Source organism: Felis catus, chromosome D3, assembly GCF_018350175.1.
Source record: "Felis catus isolate Fca126 chromosome D3, F.catus_Fca126_mat1.0, whole genome shotgun sequence".
In the NCBI taxonomy this organism is placed as follows: Eukaryota; Metazoa; Chordata; class Mammalia; order Carnivora; family Felidae; genus Felis; species Felis catus.
This window is the reverse complement of record NC_058379.1, coordinates 42,858,746-42,877,463: the sequence shown is the minus strand read 5'-3', so window position 1 is coordinate 42,877,463 and position 18,718 is coordinate 42,858,746. Positions and strand designations below refer to the sequence as shown.

General features: G+C 35.9%; 1 pseudogene; it reads right to left on the bottom strand.

The window, feature by feature from the left end:
- Positions 1 to 9,521: 9,521 nt before the first annotated feature.
- On the bottom strand, positions 9,522 to 9,810 carry LOC101090217 (annotated as a pseudogene).
- Positions 9,811 to 18,718: the final 8,908 nt, after the last annotated feature.

The following is an 18,718-nucleotide window of genomic DNA, read 5'->3' as shown; positions in this document are numbered from 1 at the left end:
TATGTTGTGAGCTTTGTATCTCCACAAAAGTGGCTTGTCCTGAATATTATTGCTGATGATGTTTACATGGGGAAAAGTACTGCAGTGCACACAGGCCACAAGTAGTGGTTTGTACTTCAATTATTTGGAGACAAAATAGCAAGTTTTTAATTATTCATAACCTACGCTTAGAAAACCTGGAACTTGAAGAAACCGTAGAAATTATCTTCTTCAATCTCTCTTTTTTTCCATCCTCAGATAATGAAACTTAGACCAAGAGAAGTTAAAAGGCCCATCTAAGGTGACTATGCCAGCCATTCAGAACTAGAATTTCCAGACCTTGTATTTTTTCTCTATTTGTGGTAATTATAGAAGACATAATTGACATTAACAAATAGTCAAATCTAATCTTCACAGAAACTCAATCTTTTCTCTTTTACTAGAATTCTTAATAAGTGACAGAATCCACAAACTAGAATTAAAATGTTTTTCCCCTTGAATTGTCTATGGTAGGTGTCTTAAGTAAGCATCTAAAAAATTAGAGAAGCGAAGGAGAAACCATCTGAATTAACAAGTGTTTGTACCCTCAACTGTTTGTATGTTATCTGTCCTTCCCTGTATTACCCAAAATGGAAATTACTGCAGTATTAACCTCTGCCAGCATCATTAATGGGACTGATTCAAACTAACACGAACAGATTGGACATTAAAATGCATAATAAAAACCACATACAGAAAGAAAAGAAATTTTTAACCTTGTTAAATAATGAAGCGCTTTTCTATTTGAGGTTTCACACATCCAGATGTAGGATGAAATTTTTCCCCTATAAATTTTTGACAAGTGTACTGGTTATGTTTCAGGAACTATATATTTCAGAAAGTAAGTTCCATTTATTCTAAATTCCTCTTTTGTCTCTTTTATAGTACTATAAATGATCTATATCTTTGTTACTTCTACCAAACACTACATTTTTAAAGGCGTAGGTTGTAATTTACTCATCTTTGACATTCTAGCATCTACCTCATGGTTGACTGTCCAGAAATATCTATTCAACTGTACTGATAAAGGAAGAAAACAAAAAACCTTGAGACCAGAGTTAAACAATCTTTTTCTTACTTCAAAGCTATTTTTATTTCTAGAAATAATCCAATGAAAACTTTTTGTACTAAAATTTGCATAGAAATTGGTTTCTTTGCTTTTTTATCAGATTAATTTTGATTTGACTTTTGACAATGAGATATGTAATAATCAAGAGATGATAATGTTTTGAGTTTTAAGGATTAGAGATTAGATTGTTATTTGAAAGAGGTATATTAAAAATCAGATTGCTAAAATAAAAAGTAATAATTAGGAAAGGATAAAATTCACTCTTTTAACCAATACCAGGCACTGTCCCAAGTAATGGGGATACAACAGCAGACCAAAAGAGTTCTAAGTCCTTACCCTCTCCAAGGGGAATATAGAATATGGGCACACATATACTATCTGGTGGTGAGTGTTATGAAGAAAATCAATGGAAGAAAGGGATGAAGGATGACTGGGGAAGGTAGAGTAGAGGGAGGTAGAAGCTCCTTTTGGTAGAGTGGTCATAAAGACTTCTCTGAGGAAGTGATATTAAATCAGCTAAAAATGTGATCATTAAGCATAAGTAATTTTAAAGGTAGTATACATGGTTATTTTTACAAGTCTACAATAACTGAATACTTGTAAGAGTGAGAGATATTTTAGAGCATGTGTCTATTATATTACAAGTTCTCTCATTTTATAGATAAGGAAACTGAGTCTCTGTTTGAATAGGGACTGCTTGGATCACATAGCCTTTTAGTGACTTGCAACTAGAACCTTGTTTCGGTCCCCAGGCCAATGATTTTTCCACAAACCAAGCTCTTTTCCATAAGTTTTTAGATGGGAAACCTCTTGAAGGGGATAAAGTTATATAATTTTGGCCTGAGAGAGGATGTATAGAATATGGGAGGGGCAATGCCATTCCTTTATAGGCACATTGAGGGGAAATTATGTCATTGACCAGTTCTGTGTATTTGAGTCTCTGGTGTGTTTTCTTAGAACAAGTTGGTAGTGTAAGTTCTTTTTTACTGGGTTTCCTTGAGTTGTTGCCTGGTCACTGGTACCATGTGGCCCCTAAATTTTGAGGCCTTGAAACATTCTCATTTACTCTATCCTTACCTAATGGATAGCTCTGCATCTCAGGCCATTTCAGTTTGCTTTTAAGAGACATCTGGTTGTGGATTAAAAAATAAAAAACAAACAACCCCTCCCCCCCCAAAAAAAAACCACAAAACAAAAATAGGATCATGGAACCTAGCAAAGGCAACCAGTCAACCAGAGGCTCAACTGATTCATATTTTCTCCCTTGCACCTGCTCTAATTTTCAGATTTTAGTGTATGTGGCACACATGAATCCAAGAAAATTGAGAGGATAAATCAGACATTTTCTTTTTTATAGTGTCACTAGTTTGCTTAAATTTCTTTGAATGTCATCATCTATACCAACATATCATTAAAATAAAAAATTAATGTACTCTGTCTTAGCATGTTCAGGCTGCTATGACAAAAATACCACAGACTGGGTGGTTTTCATACCAAACATTAATTTCTCATAGTTCTGGGGGCTGGGAAGTCCAAGATGAAGGTGCTGGCATATTCGATGTCCGATGAAGACCTGCTTCCTGGCTCATAGTTAGCTATGTTCTTTTTGTGTTCTCACAAGGCAGAAAGACAAGGGAGATCTCTGGGGCCTCTTTTATAGGGCACTAGTTTAATTCATAAAGGCCCTACTTTCATGACTTAATTACTTTGCCATCACAATGTAGAGTAGGTTTCAACATATGAATTTGGGTTGGGGTGAGGGGACACAAACATTCAGTTTATAGCACACTCAAATAATTTTAGGATCTTCTTTGAAAGGTTTGTTAAGTCAGTATTAGTGAGATCTTAATGGTACCATGTTTGTCCACTAAGGTATCCATAAAAGAGTATTTTAATAATTTCATCTATTGGCTATTTGATATCTGAGAATCATCTACTAAGAAAACAAGGACAAGGTATTATCTTGAGGTTGCTTTTTGCACAGCAAATATATTGCTTTCCTTTACTCTGTACATTTATTTCACATGGCTCCACACTTTGTTGGCATGACAAATATTGTTCTTAAAAAAAAACTAGTAGTCAGTAAAGCATGGTTATTAATAACATGGTTTCTGGTACCAGATTATGCCTGGGTTCAAATGCCAGTTATGCTATATTATATCCTAGCTAACTGACCTTGGGTAAGTTTCTTAAGTTCTGTATGTCTCAGTTTTATCATCTATAAAGTGGAGGGCATAGTGGTATTTATTCTGTGCAAATGTTATAGAAATACAAGAAGTTAATACATGTGAAGCACTTAGAGTAGAGCAAATAGAAATATGCTCATTGAACTATTGGCTGTTTATATTATGTTGATTTGTAATTGTTAGAGGGCTGGACTAAAGTTGTCAATGAAGTCATTTTTTTCCTGGGCATTGTCTGTGCCAAAATGGAAAACAAAATCTATAAGGTGGCCCATGAGGGAAACTTTGGGACTGAATATGGAAGACAAAACTGAGTATTTTGATCTAGGTAAAAGTAAGAATGGTAAAGGGAGTGAGGAACAAGTTAGAAGAAGACGAGTGTAGTCTCATCTGGGTTAAAGACATTAGTTGGAGGTGAGTCTTCTAGGTAGATTCTTTAATATTAATTGATACCCAATTAGTCTGTGAATGTAGTTTAAAATTTTCTCATTATTCTGAGGGCTCTGCTGTCTCACATGTGATTCATTGCATATGCCATGGTAAGGAAACTGATATATATATATAATATAATATATATATTTGGAAAGAAAGAATGAATTTGGGATTTTGCAAACTGCCAGGCCATAGGGATTTATATATTTAATTGAGATATGGTTATATTAAGGAAAAGAGCCATGATGGGCTTTTGGTAATGTGGTTATAATTATAAAATGTTCTTCTAGTAAGATGGAGAGATGCTTTTAAATAAGAAACTTTAGTTGAATAAGGAATATAAAAAGATTCATGGATAAAAAGATACATGGATATAATAATTTTCAGAAGTGCTACAAGTTGGAAAAAACATTTGTTAAGTAGAATGTCCTTTTTCTACCCTGGAACGATGATTCAACTGAGATTTCCTTTATCTGCTACTAACTCTCATGGTTCTTTACTAGTGAGGCAAATTAAAAATGTGTATGTATCTTTAAAAGTTATGTACCTGGCTATTATGGTTATGTATCTTCAGAAGGGTATTTAACATTCTATGTGGACCTCTGAGGCTCAGCATTTTGTTGGTCACAACCTATTGTACTTTTCACAAATATGCCTGTGTGGATTGTGGTCATAATTGTTCTCTAACAATTCAGTTTTTTTTTAGCCTAAAACCAAATTAAAAGAAAACCCATAAGATATAAAAATGAGATATACATTTTGAATATCTCAGTTTTTGTTAAGTGCACTATTGGAAAGGAAAGGAGGGCTATATTTTCTCATTAATTATTAGATTTGGGATATTAAGTAAAAATGACACTTGCAAGGAAAACAATTAATATAATTGTAAGAGTAATTCCATCTTAACTTCTACTTTTGCTGTATATGGGATTGAGTGAACAGAAGCCAAATGAGAGACAGAAATCTGTTTAAAGTAGATAAAGGAATTTGGGAGATCTTTTCTTTGCATATGTATTAAAACCGGGACATATTACCTTGATGTAGTAACCAAGGTCTTGAGACTTCAAAAAATGATTTCCATTTTCTCTTGAAGTTAGTTTCATGGAGTTGTAGATCAAGAAGAGACCTATAAAGTATCTCATTCAGAGGACAGGGTCTTTCTTATGCTAAAGGTAGAGTTTTCCAAATGTGGCTCTTAGTAGCTTTTTCCTTAAAGTGTGTTGTGAGTCAAAATGTGGGCAGTTTTCTTTGAGTCTAACATTCTGTTATTCAAGTGTTCCTTTTTTTTTCAGTCTTTAGGGGAAACAGAAAGTTTGATATCCTTTTTTAAATTCACAGAGTTACCACTGACCTTCTGTCTTCTTCAAATCTCCACAGATCCTGTAGTTCACTGACCCTTTATGAATACTCACGGCCCTCAGGACTGTGGGATTTGGAGAAAGGCAGCTGTGTCAGGCCATCTGATTAGAAGTAAATGCATGCACATAATATTCAGATACTCAGTGGAGTTCAGAGATGTTTATAAAAGCTCTGTTGACACAGATTGTGTTATTTGCACCCAGAATACAGACCTGAAGTGAAATTTCCTGAAAATATAAGCCACATATAATGATCTGTGTCTAATGGCATGTGGCGAGAGATGTGAGCATTATATCTTCAGGAATGGAATTTAACTATTGTTAAAGTTAATACAACTAAGATGTATAAAACTTGTCTGTGCAGTAGCTAAGGAATGATGTTTTGTAGTAAAATTTTTTAGCATGTAGCCATGGTACCATTGGATTGAGTGTTAACTCCAGGAATAGCTTAGTTTAGATGGAGCAGAGATTGTATATTTCACTGATTCTTGTGAAAAAGAGAATTCAAACATTATCACAGTTTTTGCTTGTCCTTAGAAATCTTTTGTTACAACAGAATGCACTGAAAGGAAAATTGACCAGTGTTGTTGAACTCTTTCCAATGGAGTGATGAAATGGCCTATTTGCTTTCCCTTTCCCCTTATGTCAGAGATCCCTTCATACAACATTTGTGGAGTGAAATACACACACACACACACACACACACACACACACACACCTTTTGGTAAATAAGTTTTTATGAATTTAAAAACTTAAATTTTAAAAATTTAAAAAAGTTTTTATGAATTTAATTAAAAAATTAAAAAATTAAAATATTTTAAAAGTTAATTTAAGAAGTTTAAAAATTTAATGGAATGTTACAGTGTGGGACTAATTAGGATCTGAAGAAACCTGGCCTAAAAATCAGGAAACAGAGAAGCAAATCTTATTCCTGATACTAGCTAATTTTTGGCCTTGTGGAAATCACTTCTGCCTTTTATCCTTAGGTGTTTAATTGGTAAAAAAGATGTGTGTTGGGGGGAGGGCGGAGAGGGTGAGAGAGAAAGAGAGAGGGAGAAATCAGTGGGTTCTTAAATAAGGTGATACTGACCCCCAGGGAACATTTTTATTTGTCACAATGATGGGATTTGTTGGCAGTTACTAGTCATCAGTCTGGGCTGGAAAACAGGCTACAATACACAGGACCATCTTACACAGTGAAAAGTTTCCTGCCTGAAATGTCAGTAATTGGGATTCCACTTTTATTTATTTATTTAAAATTTTTTTTTAATGTTTCTTTATTTGAGAGAGAGAGAGAGAGAGAGAGAGAACTAGCAGTAGAGAGGCAGAGAGAGATGGAGACACAGAATCTGAAGCAGGCTCCAGGCTCTGAGCTGTCAGCACAGAGCCTGATGTGGGGTCAAACTCACGAACCGTAAGATCATGACTTGAGCCGAAGTCAGACACTTAACAAACTGAGCCACCCAGCTGTCCCAATCAGGACCCCACTTTGAGGAAGCTGTAGATAATTCTCTAGGGTCTCTTCCAGTTTGTATTCAAATTGCACAATTGGTAAAAACAACAGTAGATTAAATAAAAAAACAAGTTGCATGAAATCAAAACCATAAATACAAAGAAACATTTCAAATTCTTACAAAAAGCTTGAGGCAAATGTAGTCTATATGCTTATTTACTAGGAAGGGAAACAGTTGTTTATTGATGTTTCTGTACCAGTCATTTTCTCAATTGCAGTCACATACATTTTAATGATGCCCAAGTTAGATGTTGCTATTGCTATTTTGCCAATAATAAGCCTGAAGCTTAGGGAGGTTGATCAACTTGTCTAAGATTAGATCTAAGTGGCAGAACCAAATGTTAATTTGACCCCATCTGGCTCCAAACCTGGGGCTGTTTCCCAACATTACACTCCCTTGAAAATGGAAAATAGTAAAGATGATGGTCGAAAAGTACATGTATGTCAGTGACCAGCTATTATGAGCTTGGTTTCCATTCATTGGGCATACTATTCTCTTTTGCCTCTCAGCCTGTGCATAGGCTGCATCCTTTTTTCTGAACTCCTTCTCCTCACCTGGCTAATACATCTTTATCCTCAGGTCTTGCTTGTGCTTTATTTCCTCTGGGAAGTTTTCCTGACCACGTGGCACCTAATTCAGGCACCCCATGTTGTGCTTCAGTGGCTTCCTACACCCTCCTGTCATATGCACACATCCCTTAGTGCCATTTTGTACCTTACCAAATATTTGTTGAACAAAGAGAGATGATAAAAAGTTGATGTAGCAATTTATTTTAAGAAACAAAGTGATATTAATTAATGGTGAACATTTTGAGTATTTGTTTTGTAACTTAGGATAGAATTCATTTTATATACATATGTAATTTTTATATCACATTTCTTATCATTCTTTATAGTGTGGCTTCCTTTTTTTTCATTTAAAATAAGAAGTTTATTAAACAACAATATGCCTTTAGCCTCTACTACAAAGCTGTAGTCATCAAGACAGTATGGTATTGGCACAAAAATAGACACATAGACCAATGGAATAGAATAGAGACCCCAGAATTGGATCCACATATGTATAGCCAACTAATCTTTGACAAAGCAGGAAGGAGTATCCAATGGAAAAAGATAGTCTCTTTACCAAATGGTGCTGGGAGAACTTCAGCAACATGCTGAAGAATGAAACTAGACCATTTTCTTATACCATACACAAAAATAAACTCAAAATGGATGAAGGACCTGAATGTGAGACTTGAAACCATCAAAACCCTAGAGGAGAAAGGAGAAAAAATCTCTTTGACCTCAGCTGCAGCAGTTTCTTGCTCAACACATCTCCAAAGGCAAGGGAATTAAAAACAAAAATGAACTATTAGGACCTCATCACAATGAAAAGCTTCTACACTGCAAAGTAAATAATCAACAAAACTAAAAGGTAACTGATGGAATGGGAAAAGATATTGGCAAATGACACATCGGATAAAGGGCTAGTATCTAAAACCTATAAAGAATTCATCAAACTCCACCCCCAAAAAACAAATAATCCAGTGAAGAAATGGGCAGAAAACATGAATAGACACTTTTCTAAAGAAGACACTCAGATGGCCAACAGACATGCAAAGATGCTCAACTCCACTCCTCATCAGGGAAGTACAAATCAAACCTACAATTAGATATCACCTCAAGCCAGTCAGAGTGGCTAAAATGAACAAATCAGGAGACTCTAGATGCTGGTGAGGATGTGGAAAAATGGGAACCCTCTTGCACTGCTGGTGGGAATGCAAACTGGTGCAGCCCCTCTGGAAAACAGTGTGGAGGTTCCTCAAAAAATTAAAATAGAACTACCCTATGACCCAGCAGTAGCACTACTAAGAATCTGCCCAAAGGATACAGGAGTGCTGATGCATAGGGGCACATGTACCCCAATGTTTATAGCAGCACTTTCAACAATAGCCAAATTATGGAAAGAGCCTAAATTTCCATCAACTGACAAATGGATAAAGTAGATGTGGTATATATATATAATGGAATACTACTTGGCAATGAGAAAGAATGAAATCTGGCCATTTGCAGCAACGTGGATGGAACTGGAGGGTATTATGCTAAGTGAAATAAGCCAGGCAGAGAAAGACAGATACCATATGTTTTCACTCATATGTGGATCTTGAGAAACGTAACAGAAGACCATGGGAGAGGGGAAGGGGGAAAAAAAAGTTACGTAGAGGGGAGGAGGCAAACCATAAGAGACTCTTAAGGACTGAGAACAACCTAAGGGTAGATGGGAGGTGGGAGAGAGGGGGAAGTGGATGATGGACAGGGAGAGGGCACTTGTTGGGATGAGCACTGTGTGTTGTATGGAAACCAATTTGACAATAATTATATTAAAAAAACCCAGAAGGACTCTTGATTTGAAGGGAAAACTATCTGGATTTCATTTCTTTTAGAATAATTTATTCCTACTTAAAGACAGATTGCCCTACATGTAACAGCTATGTACAAAATCTTTCTAAAATTGTCCTTGTTTTACAATGATAAGTGAAAAACTTTAAAATTCTACAATCAAACAAGGTATGCAAGGATTTTTGTGTTGTTCTTTTTTTTTTTTTTTTTTTTTTTGTTAAGCAGTGAGAGCAGAATAACGTATTGGGATATAAAGATAAGAACTGAATGAGCATGCCACTAATGGAGAAAGGGGGTATTTTCACAGAACTGGTAGTTTTTCCCATCCCATCTCCAAGTGATGTTGATGAAAACATATCATTGGCCATTTAGTTAAAAAAATGCAATATGCTTGTGTACATACACAGTTACCTTATGTAAAATAAAGGAATGGGGAAGGGGAAATGAAAGAATTAACTATACTGTAGTAATCAGGATGTGGTGGGACCAAATTGCGGTTTTCTCTTTGAGAATGTATTCTTGGTCTGGAGGAACAGAGTTCTGGAGTAAAGTAGCAACTTCCCTTTTTAGTAGGCACCTCCCGTCTGCTGCTAGAACACATCAACTGTCTTCATCCTCCATTTCCAACTATGCAGGTGTGTCTGTTTCATTGATTAGCTGCCTATCAAATCACAATCTGATCTGCCTCATTGGCAAACCTTGTCATTCACAATAGGCTTTCATTAGTTTACTAAGTGATGATGTATGCCTCTTAATCTTACACTGCACCACAGAGCCATCCTGCCTCACCACCTTCAAATTAATATGATCGTTGTCCTTAGTCTAAACTCCTTTGTTGGGCTTTTCTTTGGCCATGGCAAGTGTCAAAGTCTCAGCTGCCACTTCAGCAAATGAGGTACCGGGCCCACACCCAATGAACACACAAGTAGCACCAAGAGTGACAGAAGGAGGCATTACCAGTGGAGGAGGGAGAGGGCACACACTCTATAGTGTCTGTCTCTAAAATCCAACCCTCCTATTTATGTTTTCTTGCTCTCGTACTTTTACTGTTTGATATCTTTTATTTTATGTGTTTGTGTTTTTTCTTTAGTTATCTTGTGTTTAAGAGTTAAATATATGATGCTTAAATATCCTGTGGGGCAGAATAGCAGAAAGTTAAGCGTGCAGATTATGGAGCCAGATAGCCTGGGTTTGGGGATCTTGGTTCCACCACTTAGCTGCATGACTTTTGGCAGGTCACTTAGTCTTTCTTCATATGTAAAAACTAAGGAAATAGGACCACTTCTCTTTTATGATTGTTTTGAACTATTAAGTGAGGTAATACATGAAACATTTACCATATACCTAGAAGCATTTAAGGGACTTGAGAAAAATTGCCATGTAATGTAAGTGCAGTTATTATCATTATCTTTAATTAGAACTTTTTAGATAAATTTTTTTGGAAAATGTGTATTGTAAGAAGGAGGGGAATGATTACACTTGATTGTCTCCATTCAAGGACAGTTTAAATAGAGACAATTTTGATCCATAAAACCCGAGGCAACTTAAACCAATCAGTACCAGTGTGGAGAAACAAGAAACACTTGTTTCTGTCCTAGGATGAATTTAGTGGTGGAACATCCCAGAAGAGGACATCAGCCATTTAGTGCCATTTTCTTTCTCAGATAAAACTTTGTTCTTAGCCATCCTGTTTGTGCTGTTACTGTCAAATTTAGGCTCTTCCATTTCTCCTTATTGAAATGGTGAGATTGAAGACTGGTAGGCCTAACAAAGAACAGGTCTCTGGGGATAATTTTGGTGACAGATTTTTGCAATATGGATGTATGCAGTTTTAATATTCTGTTTGTAGAAGTTTCTGAACATTATTAATGATAATGTAACAATTGCCTTATGTACACCTGAGGATTTAATACACCACTAAAGTCATTCTGTCTTCTACACACTGGACCTAGGTTAAGCCTCACAATAACTAATTCGATGCACACCCAGAATTAAGACTTCAGTGGTTCTATTGTTTTTGTGTATGGATCCTGTGCATCTCTAGATTCCAGCAACTAATAGATGACAGTTATGCTGGTTTGCTCAATACTATTTCCCACCAATGTTTTCTTGTCATGCAACTCCATGGGGACCCATTTTAAATCATACCAATAAATCCTAGTTAGTCAAGTGTGTATAAAGACTTCCTGAAGTGCAAAATGCTGAACTAACAATCATATAAATGTTTTTTATAGTCCCCATCATGTTAGATGTAGTCTGAGAGGTGAGGAATTCTAGATTAAGTACATTTTTTCTTCCTTTGGAAGTCTGGAGAATTTATATTTTAATTGTTTACTAAACTGTGAATAGTCTAAACTGCCAAATTATTATGCTATAATGTTAAAAGAAAGCTAAGAAAGCCAAAATTATTCATGACACCATGTGACAGATTTTTATGATAGGGAACAAGTAGTGTATTGTGACAAAAACCAGATCTAAGAGAAAAACCTACATGGTGGGACTGATGGCATTCTCTCCATTTTCAATGAAGAAAGCTTATTTGCTCCACTGGAGAGCATGTTGTATTCTTAAATGTAGGGATATGTGGAGATAAAGCAGAAGAAAATGTTCTTTGAAAAATGAGTCCTATTGAGAGCAAATCATGATTGGGTTTTGCTTTAATGTTTACCAAATAAATGCCATTCTACGGCTATATTCACTTGCAATTATGTGGTGTTTATATCTGAACACTCTTGCTAATTAGGAATTGGGTGAATAATGTGGGGGAAAATATATCTGTGTTCTACATAAATCTTTGAATAAATTTTCATGACATAATATAAATGCTAAGCTTTCTCAGATGTAGCAAGTGCTGTGGCTATCCCATTTGGTCATTACAATTACAGGAATGTATGGGAACACCTCTTTGTTCCTCAGTGGTAAGAAGAACTACAATTAAATTAAGCTGAAACAAGAAAAAAGGACATGTGTATATTTATAGAGTTTGTTATATTAGCCTTCTATTACCACTTATGGGTCTTTCTATTTCTTTTTATGCCTTTGAGTTACCATCTGGTGTAATTTTCTTATATCAATACAGTTTTGTTTTTGCCCACCTCTTTTGTGCTGTAATTGTCAAATACATTGCATTTATACATAATAAAGCCCAGTGATACAATTATGTAGTTAAGTGAAGAAATATGCAATTAAACTGTCTTTTATAATTACCTACAGAAAAATTGCCTTTATCAACACTTTTTGTTTTTCTCACGTAGTTTCAAATTGCTGACATCCTTTGTTTGTGTGTTTGTTTTTTGATGTTTTATTTTTGAGAGATAGAGAGAGACTGAGCATGAGTGGGGAAGGTGCAGGGAGAAAGGGAGAAACAGAATCTGAAGCAGGCTCCAGGCTCAGAGCTGTCAGCATAGAGCCCAACGTGGAGCTCGAACTCATGAGCTGTGAGATCATGACCTGAGCTGAAGTTGGATGCTTAACTGACTGAGCCACCCATGCATGGGTGACTCTTTGATTTAGTATAAAGAATTTTTGTCAGTATTTCTTGTAAGGTGGGTCAACTAGCAACAGAATCTCTCAGTCCTTGTTTATCTGGGATTTTTTTTTTCTGTTTTTCTTATGGTATTCCTATTTTACATAGTTTGGTGTGCTTAGTAGTGTCCCACCATTTTTGAGACTTCATTTTACTTCATTCTTTTTTCTCTGTTTTACAGATTGTATATGTTCTATCAATCTGTATTCAGGTTTGCTGATTCTTTCTTCTGCTGTCTCAAATCTGCTGCTGAGAGACTCTAGTAAAATTTTAATTTTTGGTTATTATACTTGTTAACTCCAGAATTTCAATTTTTTTGTCTTTATAGTTTCTACTTTGTTGATATTCTCTATTTGGTAAGATATTGTCATCATATTTAATTTATTTTAATTAAAAAAATTTTTTTAATGTTTACTTATTTTTGACAGAGAAAGACAGAGTGCAAGCTGGGGAGGGGCAGAAAGAGAGAGGGAGACACAGAATCTGAAGCAGGCTCCAGGTTTTGAGCTGTCAGCTCAGAGACCGACACAGGGCTACAACCCACGAGCTGTGGGATCATGACCTGAGCTGAAGTCGGATGCTTAACCGACTGAGCCACCCAAGTGCCCCCATTGTCATCATAGTTTAAAATGTCTATTTGGGATTTACAGGCATTCAAAGAAACAGGACACAAAGGGGGAAAATCAGGCAATGGAAATTATATTTGAGGGGACCCCAGATGTTAGCAGATAAAGACTTCGAGGCAATTATTATAAATATATTCAAAGATGTATAGGAAACCACACTTAAAAAGAATTTTTAAAGAATGTTTTTTTATTTATCAGAGAGAGAGAGAGAGAGAGAGAGAGAGAGAGAGAGGGAGGTTGAGCAGGTGAGGGGCAGAGAGAGAGGGAGAGAGAGAAGCCCAAGCAGGCTCCACACTGTCAGTGCAGAGCTTGATGCACTGGTTCAAACACATGAGCCACAAGCTTATGATCTGAGCTGAAACCAAGAGTCAGATGCCTAACTGACTGAGTTACCCAGGCAGCCCCCCCCCTTTTAAAAATGTTTATTTATTTATTTATTGAGAGAGAGTGAGAGAGAGAGGGGAAGGAAGAATTTTTAAAAATATAACCAAAAATGAAAGTCAAAGAGAGTTTAGCTAAACACACAATCATCCCTAATAGTCAGGAAAACTATGTACATTCTCAAGGTTCTGACCTTCAAGGAGACATCAGAGGCTGCACATTTAAGAGGAAATAGATCTCATCAAACTAGTGCATCCAAGACACTAAACAATAAGGGAACAATAAGGAAGTAAAGAACAACAACAACAACAAGCCTTGAGGTGTAAGGGATCAGTATCAAAAATTGACTTGTGTGCATATGGGATATAGAGACATTCTAAGAAACAGGAACCATACACAACAGAGACAAAGCAAGCAATGGAAACCATATTTGAGGGAACCCCAGATGTTGGAGTTAGTAGACAAAGACTTCAAGGCAACTATTATAAATATATTCAAAGATCTAAAGAAAACCACACTTAAAGAATTTTTTTAAATGCCTATGCAGGCAAGGGAACTGAGACATAACCACAGGAGAGTGTTTTCTGGCCTCATGTGGCCAGAAGGGCTAGAGAAAACTCCTGGAAGGTGTGTGGCCCAGTGGCACTTAAGCCAAGAGGTTGGCAGAGTAGATGGTTTGTAGAGCAAAGCCAGTGGGCCAGTTCAGTCAAGGAACTTGAGATGCAGGTCAGCTGGAGCTAAGACAACAGACAAAGAGCTTTACCAGCTTTAGAGTTGCTTTTTCTACTGTACCCAGGCAGGAAATCTAATTGTAGCCTCACTCATCCCTGAATACAGCCTTCATCCTGTCCAACCAAGGAGCCTTACCAGAGCACATGGGAAGTTGTATCACCTAGTCAGCAGCTGTATGTTCATGGCATTTGGACAGAGAGCACAGCCCATGACTTACCCCATATGAAGAGCAAAACTGGTGGCCTCCCTTGACCAGGGGATTCAGTGCACAGTCTGGAGTGATTTGGGTCCCAAACTAAAAAGATAGAAGTTATGTACAAGGCAACTCCCCATAAGACTATTGGAAGAATTCTCAACAGAAAATTTCAAGGCTGGACAGAATGAGATGACATATTGAAAATATTGAAAGAAAATAACTGCCAGCCAAGAATACTATACCCAGCAAATCTGTCCTTTAGAAATGAAGGAGGGATAAAGAATTTTCTGAGCAAACAAAAGCTAAGGGAGTTCATCACCACCAGCTTTAGAAGATATGCTAAAGATGGGGCACCTGTGTGGCTCAATCAGCTAAGTGTCCAACTTCGGTCACATTATGATCTCATGGTTTGTGGGTTTGAGCCCTGTGTTGGACTCTGTGCTGACAGTTCAGAGCTGGAGCCTGCTTCTGATTCTGTGTCTCCCTCTTTCTCTTCCTTTCCCCACTCACACTCTATCTCTCTAAAAAATAAATAAATGTTAAAAAAAAAACCCAAGAAATGCTAAAGGGAGTTTTTTTTGAGTGGAAGTAAAAGAATGCTAGTTAACATCATAAAAACATAAAAAGGGAGTATAAATCTCACTGGTAATGGTTACTATATAGTAATAACTAGATTCTGAAATATAGTAGCAGTGCATAATTCACTTAAAACTCTAGTTCTTTTTTTAAAAATTTTTTAACATTTATTTATGTTTGAGACAGAGAGAGAGAGAGCATGAACAGGGGAGGGTCAGAGGAAGAGGGAGGCATAGAATCTGAAACAGGCTCTAGGCTCTGAGCTGTCAGCACAGAGCCCGACGTGGGGCTCAAACTCACAGACCGCGAGATCATGACCTGAGCCGAAGTCGGACGCTCAACCAACTGAGCCACCCAGGCGCCCCTAAAACTCTAGTTCAAAAGTGAAAAAAAACAAGTGTAGGAAAAATAACCATAACTACAACAATCTGTTATTGGTTACACAATTTAAAAAAATGTAAATTGTAATAGCAGTAACTTAAAACGTGAGAGGGAAAAGTAAATTGTAAGTTTAAAATTATATTAAAGTTGTTACTAGTTTAAAATAAAATATTATGAGTTTAAGATATTTTATGTAAGCCTGATGATAACCACAAGGGAAAATCCTGTAGTAATTACAAAGAAGAACACAATAAAAAAGTCCAAGCATAATGATAGCAAAAGACATCAAAACACAAAAAAGAGATAGCAGGATAAGAAACAAGGAACAGTGGATCTACAAAATAACAATAGGTAGATTATCCAGACAGAGAATCAATAAGGAAACGGTAGACTTGAACAATACTATAGACTAAATAGACCTAACAGACATACATAGAACATTTTATATCTGACAACAGGAGAATGAATACATATTCTTATCAAGTGCACACGGAACATTTTTTAGGATAGACCATATTTTAGGTCACAAAACAAGTCTTAGTTAAAGAAGATTGAAGTCATGCTGTGTATCTTCTCTGAACACAATTGTATGAAACTGTAAATCAATAACGAGAAGGAAAGTAGAAAATTCATGAACACATAGAAACTAAACAACACTCTGCTGAACAACTAATGGATCAAGGAAGAAATGAAAAGGGAAATAAAAAAGTTTCTTGAGACAAACAAAAATGATAACACAATGTACTGATACTTGTGGGATACATCAAAATTAGTTCTCAGAGGGACATTCATAGTAATCATTACTATTAAGTTAAGAAGCAAGAAAGATCCCAAATAAATAAGTTAACTCTAGGCTTTAAGGAACTAGAAAAAGAACAAACTGAGCTTAATCTTAGTAGAAGGGAGGAAATAATAATTAGAGAAGAAATAAATAAAATAGGGAAGAGAAAAATAGTAAAAGAGTTTAGCCAAACTAAGAATTGGCTCTTTGAAATTGTGGGAAATTAAATAGGTATGTCCTGGTTAAGGAGATTATAGGGAATGCATTGCACTGCTTTCTGGCCCTGCTGAAAATAGCTGACCAGTGTCTAGTTAATGCGTATTTAGGGATTGGGTCCTGCCTGAGCTCATGAATTCCTTAGACCATGTTATCTATGGAATATTTTATCTTGTTCTCCACCCTGCTTTTGGCATCTGCTCTTTGTAGTCCTGGGAATGCCTTGTTTTTTGAACGCTTTCTATATGTTCTTATTGGCACGTAGCCACTGACATTGCGCAATGTTTTCCCTATAATGTACGCCTAATAAACATGGGATCTTGATTTCCCTTAGCCTCCTTCTCACCTCTCTTGACTTGTGGAGTCTTGAGTACTCCTTTATGCCACCCTCAGCTTTGCTGGACAAAGTTGAAAGCCAAACCCACAATTGGTGACCCTGACATGATAAGCCGAACCTGTGTGAAATGGTAAATAAAATCGACAAACCCTTAGCTACATTAACCAAGGAAGAAAAAGGACCCAAATAAACAAAATTATAAATGAAAAAGGAGATGATGAAACTGATACCACAGAAATTCAAAGAATCATAAGGGCTACTATGAACAACTATACACCAACAAACTGGACAACCTAGAATGAATGGAAAAATTCTTAGAAACATACAACTTACCAAGATGGAATCAGGAATAAATAGAAAATCTGAATAGACCAAGTAATAGTAAGGAGATTGAATCAATAATAAAAAATCTTCCAATGAAGAAATGCTCAGACAAGATGGCTTTGTTGGTGAATTTTACTGAACATTTAAAAGAATTAACACCAATATTTCTCAAACACTTCCAAAAAATCAAAGATGAGGGAATGCTTTCAAACTTATATTACAAAGGCCAGCATTATCTTGATACCAAAACCAGAAGAGGACAGCACCAGACAAGAAAACTTGTGAATATAGATGCAAAATTTCTAAAAATAGAAACCAAATTCAGCAGCACATTCAAAGGGTAATTCACCATTATCAAGCACAATTTATCCTGGGAATGTAGGATTGTTCAAAATATGCAAATCAATCAGTGTGATAGAACAGAATTATACGATCATCTGAATAGACACAGAAAAGGCATTTGACAAAATTCAACATCCATTCATCCACTCATAAAAACTCAACAAATTAGTCATAGAAGGAACGTATCTCAACATAGCGAAGGGCATATATGACAAACCTAGAGCTAACATCATACTTAATGGTAAAAGGCTGAAACCTTCTTCTCTAAGATCAGGAACAAGATGGGGTGCTCACTTCGTCATTCCTATTTCATAGAGTACTGGAAGTCCTAGATAGCAAAAGAAAGAAAGAAAAAAGGTATCAGAATTGGAAAGGAAGAAGTAAAATTATCTATATTTGCAAATGACGATATTTTATATATGGAGAATCCTAAATACTCAACCAAAAAGTTGTTAGGTTTAGTCCATGAATCCACTAAAGTTGCAGGATACAAAATTAACATAAAAATATGTAATGGTTTTAAATAGTAACCATGAATTTTCTGAGAAAGAAATAAATCAATTCCATTTATAATAGCATCAAGAATATTTGAGAATAAATTTAAGGAGGTGAAAGATCTCTACTCTGAGAACTACAAGACATTGATGAAAGAAACTGAAGAAGACACAAGTAAATGGAAAGACATTCTGTGTACATGGAGTGGAAGAATTGATGTTGTTAAAGAGTTAATACTACTGAAAGCCATCTATACATTCAGTGCAATTCCTATCAAGTTTCCAATGGCATTTTTACAGAAATAGAAAAAACACTGCTAAAATTTGTATGTAAGCACAAAAGATCCCAAATAGCCAAAGAAATCCCAAGAAAGAAGAAAGCAAGAGACATCACACTTAGTGATTTCAAGCTATATTATAAACCTATGGTCATCAGAACAGTATGGCCCTTGTATAAAAACAGACAGATAGGCCAATGGAACATAATCAAGAGTCCAGAAATAAACCCAAATGTATATGGTCAACTAATATTTGCCAAGGGAGTCAAGAATACTGATTGGAAAATACAATCTCTTCAATAAATGGTGCTGGGATAATTGCATATTCACATGTAGAAGAATGAAACTGGACCCATATCTTAACACCACTCACAAAAGTTAACTCAAAATGGATTAAATACTTAAATATGAGACCTCAAAACATGAAACTCCTAAAAGAAAGAATAGGACTAAAGCTCCTTGACATGGATCTTGGTAATGATTTTTTTGGATATGATACCCAAAACACAAAGAACAAAATAAAAAAAATAAGTGGGACAATATCAAAATAAAAAGGTTCTGTACGGCAAAAGA